Here is a 13,019-nt window from a genome sequence, read left to right on the forward strand (position 1 = left end):
GAAATGGCTTACTGATTCTTGTAGCCCAAGTTCTCTTGTTTAATTTGATCTATAACATCAATATATTTGCTCATGTTACTGTAATGTTTTACACAGTCTAACTATAATGTGTAAATGGTTTTCAAAAGGTTGAGACTTATTAGAGCAGCCTGATGATAAGGAGTTGCAGTAATCTAGTCTAGAAGTAACAAACACATGAACCAGTGCCTGATTTTTGAAATGTTACGTAGATGAAAAAAGGCAGTCCTTGGGATTTGTTCACAGGAGAAGTCGCCAGTTGTCTCATACTTCCGGTTTTCCGGAACTGTTCAGAATAAAAGTTTCTTCCGCCCAGAAACAGCTGTTTCCGGGCTGAAGAAGCTTTTATTTTGAAGAGTTCCGAAAACCGGAAGTGAGAAACAGCTGGTGATTTCTTCAGGTAAACCTTGCCTCTTTCTAGTGGTTAGCATAGCATGCTGTGTCATTGAAAGGTATTTTGCATGAATACCTCTACTAGCCAATTGGAGCTTAGCTCAACGAATGGACTGCGTATAAAACTATTTTGTAAGACGCGAATTAGGTCTCTTATGCGGTTGCGACACACAGAACTCGTTAGCTGCTCGCAGCGCAACGGACTGTGTGAACGGAATCACGTGAGCGTGTCTGGAATGACCGATGCATGGGTATGTTTTGATGATCTTCCCTGTTATAATTAAATACTTTTGATTATATATCTCTGGCTCCGGGACTTCTTTCTCCAAGCACCAGGCAGCTCGAGATTAATTTGAAATTTAACAATGTCAAGCCTCTTAATTGCATCCCTGTTTCCCTTCACTTTCCCTCAGCGATGCATGGAGACACGCAAGGAAACCATGTGAGGAGAGAGGAAACGAAGAAATATGTCTTAAGAGAAATGAGATGTCCTTTCCTCCGAAGCGCCTTGCTTACTAATGACTGCGGCTGCTGATCACATCTGGATCAGCTGATCGGCTTCAACAGCTGGAGAGACATGTGACGGAGTTTGTGTCTGAGCAAATGATCAGTGGAACGGAATTGTTTACTGATAGACAGTTTTAAACAATCCACTTAAAATATTGCTAAAAAGTATCGATATTTTAATAATAGTAAACAGCTTTAGGAAAGCTTTGACAGCAGCTAAGTTGTCGCCAACTTTTGCAGTAGATTTTGTACTTTGTTTTAATTCATCGTCTGATGAGGAGGATTTTGTTCACTCCGCGGACAAGGAAAACAGACTCTTACTGTCCACCGTCATTGGAAAGGTATGTCATATTTACGGATTCAACAATTCTGGCTTAGGTTTTTGGTTCTGGGATAGAGGAGACATGTGGCTTTTCAGACACGCCTGCAGGTAGTTTTGTTTATTAGAATCATGTGGAGGAGGGGGTGAGTGGCTCTGATACAGGAGACATCTATAGACATGTTCATTCTATTGCGAGGGGGGATGGGTGGTTAGTTAGAGGTATAGTGAGACGGTTGTATTTAGTGATGACCCCCTCTTCCCCCCTTTCAACTGCTTACCACATTTTACAACCAGACCACTGAATGCATATATTTATTTTTCTTCCACATTTGTGTTTACAGTGATGAGGATGAGGATTACAAGCCACCCTGTGGCAGTGTCGAACGTCCTTCAAGATCATCACGTCAAAAGGCAGCTTGACAATCGGCTCCCGGACTTCTACAGCCTCAGCCAGCCGTTTTCGCTGGAATTGTGCCACTACATCAATGGCCGGACTACTGGAGGAATACATGGCCATATAATTTCCAGTTCCCCGGTGAACCGCTTTGATTCCATTGTGTGGTCACTTCACCTTAGCAACCCAAAAGAGGATGAGGAAAACGACAAAAAAAAGAAAACTGCAGAGTACGGCTTTTCAAGATCAACCCCCTCTACACAGAGATAGTGAAAATCATTAGGTCAAATTGAATTGGGTTCCCTAAAACCAACAACAACGACCTGCCCAAAAAGGCTCAGAGGGGGACATGTGTTGGATTTAGAGAGGCGGACTTCTCTTCGTGAAGTGGATGGACACGAGAGAGGTAACCATGTGCTCCACGGTGCATCAGGCTTACAGCGGACAGACAGTGAAGAGAAGGGTGAAGGCTGCTGGGGAGTGGTAGAACAATTCCATACCTGTTCCGGACAGGGGGGCGTGGATTTGTCCGATGCACTGATCAGATCTTACACCGTCCGCCACAAGACGAGTGGTATAAGACTTTTTTTTACCACTTTGTTGACATTGCCGCCGTGAAGAGCTATCTTTTGCACAAGGAGCTGTTCAAGTTGAGGCAGGACCCCACCCAGACAAAGCCCTTTACCCACAAAGCCTTCAGGGAGCAGTTGGCCAAGGAGATGCTGGAGTTTGCTGACGGCTTGCATCTGTATGTTTTGAAATTCTGATAGTGACAAAAGAAACCACAATATGATTATGGTTTCTCTTCAACACTGGAATGATTTTTTTAGGCTCAATGTTTCAGGTTAAACTTAAATGATATACTCAAACCCGACAGCCGGGAATGTTCAGCCTCACGTGAGTGAATGGAATGATAATACATGATGTAAAACGTGTTTCCTCTCTCCAGATCTCTCTGACTTAAATTGTATCCATAACAAAAGTTATTGAGGGAAATAACAGATCAAGAGACTATTCTTTTTATAAATGAAGAAAGTGGGGGGGAGGCTGATTCCATCTAATGGAAATCAGCCTTGATACACTCCTCCGGGTAATGGAGGAGTGTATACAAGCAGTTGCTTTGGGGTGGTGGGAGAAGGAGAGGACCTCTGCTGTGTAGATGTGGGCAGGATGTTGGGGTATGTTTCTCAAAGCTAGTTTGGACCTTGGGTGAAACCAAGAGTATTTAGTTAAGTCAGGTTCACTGTTTGTTTTGTATCTTTTGTGGCACTGTAAATAAACGATCACTTTTGGACACTGGACCATGTTTCCCGAGTCTGCCTCCTACAATTTAAGCCACTTGGGATCACACTTTGTAACAGGTCCTTTTGTTGTTCAGACCTACAATGAACATATTTTAACCAGATTTTAATCAGAAAACAAATCTAATATTTAACTTGAGTTTAATCTGTGATCCGTCTTCACTCCTGTATGAAACTCCAGCGATCAGTCTGATCAGCTGCAGCCCGCCCCTCCCATCCATCCATCATCAGCCGCTTATCCCAGGGGCCGATCCCTCTCACCTGCAACATTTTCCAGCTCATTCTGGGAGATCCCGAGGCGTTTCCAGGCCAGCTGGGAGATATAATCTCTCCAGCGTGTCCTGGGTCTTCCCCAGGGTCTCCTCCCAGTTGGATGTGCTCGGAAAACCTCCAGTGGGAGAGGTTCCAAATAGGCATCCGAATTAGATGCCCTAACCACCTCAGCTGACTTCTTTCGACACAAAGGAGGAGCGGCTCAACTCCCAAGTTCCCTCCTGATGTCCAAGCTCCATACCCTGAGCCCGGCCCCCCTAATGGAGGAAACTCCTCTCCTTACCATCTCTAAGGCTGAGCCCGGCCCCTCTATGGAGGAAACTCATCTCTTTACACTATCTCTAAGGCTGAGCCCGGCCACCCTGTGGAGGAAACTCCTCTCCTTACCCTATTTCTAAGGCTGAGTCTGGCGACCTTATGGAGGAAACTCACATTGGCCACTTGTATCCGATACCTTGTTCTTTCGGTCACAACCCAGAGTTCATGACCATCGGTGAGGGTTGGAACGTAGACCGACCAGTAAATTAAGAGCTTTGCCTTCCGGCTCAGCTCCCTCCTCACCAAGACGGTCCGGTGCAGCGCCTGTTTTACTACTGGAGCGGCACCGAACCACCTGTTGATCTCCCGCTCCATCTTACCCTCACTCGTGAGTGAACAAGACCCCGAGGTACTTGAACTCCTTTGCGTGAATATATATATATATATATATATATATATATATATATATATATATATATATATATCTATATATATATCTATATCTTTTCTTTTTTACAAAATATAAGGTGACAAGAAATGGCAACCTTTGTAGCAACCAAAAGCTGATGCCTGGTCATCAGCCTAGCAACCACTTAACAATGAGCGTTGAGCCCTGTGCCCCGGAGAGTGAGTTAATAAGCTTATGAATCTGACCAGTTCTCAATACACAATAATGATCCATTCTATGGGATATTGAGTCTTGTGAATACCAGTGTGCGTCTGAAGAGAGAGATTTAGCAGAGACAGTGGGTGGTAATGTGTGTGTTGAGAGAAACGCAGAGCAATTTCGGGCTTCATGCTACTACAGCACACTGTATATTAATGTGTGTATTCTGTTTCATACTGGCTGTGTGTGTGTGTGTGAAATATGATATGTGCAATCCCAGGTGAATCACCCTCTTTTACAAATTATGTATTTCAGCTGCAGCCTCAGTTAGGATCCTCCCCGATGACAGAAACTATTCTATCCAGCCAAATAATCCTATTACTCACTCACTTACTCACATCAGGCACAACCGGACTACTACGTAAGGTGCATCTAAATCCTTCAGAAATGAACTCGGCCACAAAATAGATTCCCACAAGCCGGGAGATAATACATATCAAAATGCACAAACACAAACACACACACACCCGACGACACTGGCACCATGTAAATACACAGTCCCTCTTGCCCACACGCACTACCTCTTTTCTGTAGCCCACATACACACAGAGAAGCTTTTCTACCTGTGTACCAATCACTCTTCCATCCTGTTGCCTCCAACTCGTCAAGGCAACAGCAGTCGCAGTTTCTCATGTCTAAGCCATCTCAGATGTGATGGGGTGTAAAAATGGTATACGACTTGTATATAATCCACATAATTGTGGTACCATGCCCTTGGTCCAAAGGCCCATTATTCCAAAACAATATAGTTGGAAAAATCTCCCGTTGTAACGAAAGCCCATCCTCCTCCTGTACATTAGTCCCAAAACAAAAGCGCATACACACACACACACACACACACACAAACACAAACACACGTGTTTAGGGAGCAAACCATAACAAATTGGGATATTGACGTGAACCCACACTCTGCGACAAAAACCCAGCAATGTATCAGGCCACATTTACATATAGCCGGGTATTTACAGAAACGAATATTTCTGCCCCTCCATTTTCAAAAATAACGTTGTACACACAAGGTCGTTTTCAAAAAAGTTTCTGTTTATATGAACCCGCATGAATACGCCCCCGGGCGCCATCATAATTATGCCAAACCTGTAGTCGGCAGTGTAACGAGAAGGATAAAGACATGCAAACCAATCAGAATTCTCAAAACCAACAACAACTACGAAAAACACGATCAACTTCCTTTTCGTTGGCAGGCAATGTACCTACGTCTTGGGAGTATAGAAAGCTGAAGAACGACTGCTGACCTCCGTGCAGTTCTTCGCCTCTGCTCCTCGATGTAAAAAATCAGTTGTGTTTGTAAATACAAACAGGCCAAAAGGGTTTGCATTAACACACAAATGAGCACTAACTTGACACCATCCATGATCAGTATCCTAAGTAAACTAACTGTAAACATAGGACGCTCACATGACGTGAAGCATTTTTAGTCGCATACTGTGACGTTTGACCTAGTTCACACGCAAACACAAAAACAGAGTTTTGATCGTTTTCCGTGATAAAACCTCTGTTTTTGTGTAAATGAAAGGCCAAAACGCATGAAACTATATGCGTTTTCCCATTGTGTAAACGGGGTCTCAGTCTGCTTTCATACTTCTACTCATTTTACTGTATTAATGAGTGTTTCAGAGTCATCCTCTCTTGGACAGCGAAGATAATATAATGCGTTAAAGCAAAATAATTGCAAATGAATTCCTAAAACTTGGGGCTAATACAGTCTTAAGGAACCTTTTTAATTTGCACCACTGGGGGCCCATCAAAGTGTCTGCACCCACTGAAGCGTTCCTGGATGTGTATATAATATTTCTCTTTTAACATTTTCCAGGATTAAGCACATCACTGAAATCCACTCTCTTCATCATCACAACACACATTTAAATCATCCTTAATTATAACAGAGGACATTGCCTCAGCTCAGTTCCATTTAATATGTATCTTCAAAGTAAATGGCTCCTGAAAAGCTTTTTGAAATAACTGAACAGGGGCATTGCCATAACTCTAAATCCATATTTAGAACTCATGTGTGAGACTTTTTACAATTTCAAATAGTTGCTGTTGGGTAATAACTTCATATTGTCTCCACAACACTTTTTTCCCATTCCCCAACAATTACGTACATTCTGCAGTTTGTACATTTTCCACCCTCATTATTCTTTACCCATGTTTAAATATATATATATATATATATATATATATATACACATTTTAAAAAGCTAAACCAACACAAGCAGGCTTTTATTATCAGCTGAATGAATTCCACTAAAGTTCATCAGAAGAAAACATCCCGGAACAATGTAATATTTTAGTCTGTGACTGTGATTCGATAAGCTGGAGGTGGACACTGCTGTAATGGGATTTCAGAAGTCTAGTCTCTGTCCATGTGGTCAGGCTCACAAATAGAAGACACTCAACAACTAAAAATATTTCCTTTCGAGAAGTGGATTCAAGATCGTTCCTATGCTCTGGAATCACAGGTTTGTTCCATTACCACACTTTCGCTACTCGCTGGTTAGCGTTGGTATCATGTTCGGTTGTTAAATAATCAGGACATTTTTTGTGCTTATGGAAAGTCATTGAGCATATGTTTTCTTGGTGGACACAAAAATGAAATGCTTCCACATGACTATGCAACAGTCAGAGCTAGTAATGTTGTATTCAGTATTTACAAAGACCACTTAAGCTGGGCTGGAGAGGGGGGGGGAATATGTCCAAAAAACACAGGACTTTTAACCACCAGACCGGCAGTTCAACATGTCGTGTACCAAGGTGTTGTGGTTGGTTTTGTCGCCTAAATGTTTCATAAAAAAAAAAAAAAAAACATTCTGAGTATATATCCCTGTGCACAAACCAATGGAATGCATTTAGTGACTTATATCTGCCGGGAGCATCTACATTGTGGCGTTCTTTAATAATTACCAATGTCATCATAGAAGCATTTTGCTGTCGTTATACAACATGTATAAAACGGATTAACCTACCGCGGGGACAGGATGTAGCGGAGGTTTTGCTCATATTATAAATAGCAGACCAGCTCCAGTGGAGGCATTAATATGTTATTAACAAAGTTAATTGTTCTCAGTTATAAAAAGTTTAACAAATTGTTTGACACAGTCCCAACATGTATGCCAGGGTATTTCAAGCGTTATTAGAGGATCCGACTGTAAGACCCTGTTAGTTTTGTGTCTGTCGCCGCAGTGTCTGCTAATTACTCATTCCCTTCACCTGCCCTCAGCCACTCCTCTGCCTCCTTAATTACTTATGCCCTACACCTGTGGTCCCCCCCCCCCTATATATACTCCCATTCTTTCCCTTGTCCTCTGCCAGGTTGTTGTTAGTTTTCCATGTGACTTCGCTCTCCAGCCTTTGTTTTTGCTTGTGATTTCTTCTCAGTAAAAGTTCTTTTGTTCACGTGCCTGGACTCCCTCAGCTCTCCAGGCGCAGGAAAGACGTCTATTCGACGGGTTGACCAGTGGGATCCTGGAGCTCCACCACCGTCAGAGTGCTTATCAGACTGCCATGACGAATCAGATGCGGGATCTGCAACACCAGATGCGCGCCAGCCTCGACTCTCGGCCTCCAGTTAGACCAGACCCGCCGGCCCCAGGGCTCTCACCTAACCCGCAACCCGAGCCTCGTGTTCCGCAGATCGAGAGGTATGATGGCGACGCTGCCACCTGTCGCTCCTTCCTTTCTCTGTGCACCCTGACCTTTGATCTCCAGCCCTTGTCCTACCCCACCGAACGGTCCAGAGTGGCGTTTCTCATTACTAACCTCTCAGGAGGGGGGTAACCACGAGAGTGGGTAACAGTAGAGTGGGACCATCAGGCTGCTAGTTGCCGCTCTTTTGTGGACTTTTCCGGAGCCTTAAGGAGGGTGTTCGACCACCCCTCGGGCAGAGTGTCGGACCGGGGACTTCTGACTCTCCGACAGCTGATTATGCAATCTGCTTCCGCACCCTGGCCGCGGACAGTCAATGGAACGACCCCTCCCTCTCAGACGCTTCTTGAGTGGTCTCTCTGAGGACATCAAGGATCAGATCGCACCTCCTGACCTCCCAACAGATGAGAGCTTCATCAATCGGGGGCTGGCAGAGTAACTCCAGCTACGGTTGGTACCTCTCCAAGCTCCCCTGCATGCCAACTCCTTATGGTGCGTTCACACCAAACGTTTTGCTATTTTTTCGCGCAACCAGATCCCATGCAAAGTCAATGCACAGACGCGTTTAGACGCAAATTTGCGTCGGGCGGCGCGATAGACGCGAATCGAGCGGCGCGAATATTCTCCCGAGGCGAAAAGCCAATCAGTGTTGAGATGCTCTGCCCGTCACTGTCCTGCCGTTGTTGAATCAGAAAAAAATGGAGGACATCGTAGCGGTTTGCGGACACCCCAAGCTCTTTAAAACAACTACAGGTTAGCCTGAAGTAGCACTGGAAGCGGCAGTCATCCAGACGCAGTTCCTAGAGAAGACTGTGAAATTCACAGAGCTGTTGCGACGGGTGATGTTATAAACCCAAATACTGCTCTGTCGTGTGACTCACCGTACTCCACCTCTAGTCCTCCTCATGTCAGGTAACCACCTACCTTGACCTAAGAAACGCTTATCATCTTGTCAGAATCAGGGAGGGACGAGTAGAAGACAGCTTTCAATACCCCCAGTGGCCACTATGAGTACCTTGTCATGCCGTTTGGCCTCACTAATCGCCCCAGCCATGTTTCAGGCCCTGGTTAATGATGTCCTAAAGGACATGTTGAATGAGTTTGTTTGTGTACCTGGATGACATCTTGATTTTTTTCCAAGAATGAAGGGGAACATGAACAGCATGTCCGGAGAGTTCTGCAACGGTTGCTGGAGAATCAGCTGTTTGCCAAGGCGGAGAAGTGTGACACTCCGTCTCCTTTCTGGGCTTCATCGTGGCACCTGGGAGCATCCAGATGGATGATGCCAAGGTGAGTGGTGTCTCAGACTGGCCGGTCCCATCTGACCGAAAACAGCTAGAGGTTTTTGGGATTTGCTAATATTTACAGACGCTTTATTAGGAACTATAGTTCTGTGGCTGCTCCCCTCCATGCTCTCACCTCTCCAGGTACCTGTGGAATCCTCAAGAAGCAGTTCACCTCTGCTCCCATCCTCCCCCTGCCCGACCCCTGTTCCTTTCGCCCGGGTTCTAGGAACGTGAAACCGGATGCCCTTTCCTGCCAGTTTGAGGCCAATAAGAAAGAGTTATCTTTACTAGTCCAAGCCTCCACATTACTAGGAAATTATCAGGAAACCAATTGCCTTCAAATTCTTTAACTACTATTATTCTCAAGTAAACTGAACTACAACTACTATAAGCTGTTGAAACAAAGATAGAGAACAGTTATAATGGAAAACAATGTTTATTTATAAAGAAAAACAAATGTGTTTTTGTCCTCAAACATTTTCTTAAGATCAAACAACGTGCTTAAAATGCTTGACGTGTTGCCAGATTAAGTTTTGTAACACAGACTATGATAAACACAGTTTTGGCATTTGCAAAATTCCACTACAGAAAACCCAGCATGTCACATAGCATGCACATCGTGAAGACAATCCCTTACTGCATCAGTAGATTTGAGTGCCTCAGAGGGCTTTACAATCTGTACACTACGGCATCCCTGACCTTTGACCTCACATCGGATCAGGAAAAACTTCCAAGAAATAGAAGAAAACATTTCACAGCGAAAAAAGGGAAGAAACCTTCAGGAGAGCAACAGAGGAGGATCCCTCTCCCCGGATGGACAGAAGCAATAGATGTCATGTGTACAGATGAACAGCGTTAGAGTTACAAAACATTCAATGAATATGACAGAATGTATGAACGGACCTCCACAACCCATATTGTAATAAGTCCGAAGAGTAAGCATATGGCATGTGGAAGATTGTCATGGTCTTCCATCACTACTGTTCCGTCTAAATGATGGCAGTAGCTGTAGACTCCAGGTGCAGCGATTGAGGAGAGGCCACAGTGTATTCAGCATTCACTGTCAGGATCCCCATGGAGGTGTGGGGACACATGTCCAGAAGGTCACCGGAGTCTTAACAACAATATCAGCATAAAAAACACAATTACATATCAAATGTCACTTTGCATTTCTATGGTAGAACACACAATGGTTATATTTGTGCCTCACAGCAAAACTGGGCTCCAATAAATCAACCAATCGAAGCATTGAAGAGACACAGACACTAAGACAAATGTAAATACAACATAATGTAGAAGAGCCTAAGAACAACAGGTTGATGCAGTGGCATCAACATACTTTGCTTGTTACTTGTGATTTCCTGCTAACCCCTGTTCCCTGTGCCCAGGAATCCCGTACCTGCACTTCCGCCGCTCATGCCACCTCACCACCCCATCTACTCTCTCCCGGTTCTCTACAATAAACTATTTACCTCCACCCAACCTTGCCTCCCCGTGTCTGCGCTTGGGTCCAGCACAACCGAACCCTCACACCTCTACTATCATGCAGACGTGAAGGTGTACAGATACCCGTTTGAGTGTGATATGATTTTTTAAATTATTATTCTTGAAGGCATTTGGGTTTTGAATGGGGTGACTTGAGAGCTGCAACTGGACCCGACTGGAAAGACATGAGATACCACCAAAAAGGGCCCCAATCAGGGATAAGTGATCAGTGAATCAAGAGAGATAGATTGGGCAGTTAAATAATGTTGAGCAAAGTCTACTTACAAAGCCTGTCTTGAAGAAGTCTGCGTTCTCATCTCCAAGGATGACAAGAAGGCCACGGAGGACTGCTGTTCGCTTCCCAGTCACATCTGTACTCAAACAAATATCTCAAACACACACACACACACACTTCCTAAGTGTTAAAGGACAATCAATTGACAGCTCTGCATGCAATGGCACTACTTTAGTAACCACATAAAGAAAAAATACTTTGCTTTAGAAACTTACCCCTGGTGTGACTTGTGCAGATATTCATTAAGTTTCTGGCTGACACTTCCCTCCTTGAACTTGGACATCTCCAGGAAGCGAGGAGGAGTGCATTTGTCGAGTTCTTTGAAGAACTCTGCTTCCAGATTTTTGCTTGATACGCGACAGAACTCAGCCAGAATCTAAAAGGCAAAAGTATGATAATTTAAGATTTTCTACACAACAAACGTAGAGTACCGCTTGCTGTTGGGACAAGAGGTGTGGCCGAGAGGTCAGCCGTCATACGGTTGTTGTTGAATTACTCCTCGTTCAACTTAACCTAACATTACATTTCATCTTCATTCAATGACAGTAACGTTGTGTGACTCCCGTAATGCGGTGCATTTAGTGCACACGAGTGACACAGCCACGGTTATTAATAACCACTAACATCCTGTCTGCCATTAAAAAAATGCGACGTTAAGTACGTTATTTTTAAATTGGTAAAAGGATAAACTGGTTTAGAATTTTGACTCATTTCCCGACGAGGTCCCTTCGACGGTTAACCCATGTAGTTACACGACAATAAAAAAAAGACATGCTTACTGAATTCAAGAGTGGCCCTGAAAGATTGACAATTATCATTGCACCCGCTAATAAGCACGCTAAGTTTGCTGAAACGCAAGTTGTGGTTATATTTACACTAAAGCTCTTCTAGAGGGGTTACACACAGTGGACTTGACGGGCTAGCTAGCTTAAACGCTAGCTAACGTTAGCTTTCGAAATAGAAGAAGCAAAGTTAACATCCAACCAATAATTAACATATGAAGAATATGGAGAAGAGACAACAACGTTTTCTAAATAGATGAACGGTAGCGTTTTATTATCAAGCTGAAAACTACTACTACTACAATAACTTGACACAATGGCGCTTTCTTCCTGCTTCGTCCGCCTGACAAAGAACGTCTTAAGTGGTCAACTGCGCATGCGTATTCGAGTCGAGCGCTGCCAAGTTTCTCTGAGCTTTGCAAATGGGTCCTCCTCACTCGTTTTTTTTAAGTAAAGGTTACTTAAGATGATAAGTTTAATAACTTTACTCACCAGAAAGTGTTCTTTACCAAGTAAGTATGGTCAACAAAGTAAGCAGACATGAGTTAAGTAAGGTCAGCAATTACATTTTACAGTGTAGTATTGGGGGCTGCACGGTGGTGTAGTGGCTAGCACTGTCGCCTCACAGCTCCCGGTCGGAGCGGTCTTTCTGTGTGGAGTTTGCATGTTCTCCCCGTTGCAGCGTGGGTTCTCTCCGGGCTCTCCGGCTTCCTCCCACAGTCCAAAGACATGCTGCAGGTTAATTGATCTCTAAAATTGCCCATAGGGGTGAATGTGAGAGTGAATGGTTGTATGTCCCTACATGTGCCCTCGATGGACTGGCGGCCTGTCCAGGGTGTCCCCTGCCTTCGCCCTATGTCAGCTGGGATAGGCTCCAGCGCCCCCGCGACCCTAATGAGGATAAGCGGTATTGAAAATGGATGGATGGATGGGATGGAGTGTAGTAGTGTTTCTGAGTGGGTCCTGGTATGATAGGTAAAACTGAAGAATTGTACCAATTTTATTTACCTAAAAAGATTCTGGCCGGGTTATAATTATGTTGGTTATGTAACCTCCTCATTAGCTGACATAAGAAAGTTAAAATAATTCAACATTGACTTGGTTTCACACAGGGCACAAACAGCTGTCTCCAGAGTGATGGTCTGAGAAAGACACTCCTCCCTAAGTGGACATTTGTTCTGTTTATAGTGAGTCAGTTGCTCTTAGTATGAATGCAGATTGGTTTACATTGGGGGTTAGTCATAAGCCTGGTGAGTCTCACACTGACGCTTAAGTGTGGGTATTTAATGAATTAGGAGTGAGGTTAGGGCCTGATCAAGGGTGCCTAAAGATCCAGACACTGTTAAGGGGCGACTGTGGGTCAGTGGTTAGCAGG

Source organism: Cyclopterus lumpus, chromosome 25, assembly GCF_009769545.1.
Source record: "Cyclopterus lumpus isolate fCycLum1 chromosome 25, fCycLum1.pri, whole genome shotgun sequence".
Taxonomy (NCBI): domain Eukaryota; kingdom Metazoa; phylum Chordata; class Actinopteri; order Perciformes; family Cyclopteridae; genus Cyclopterus; species Cyclopterus lumpus.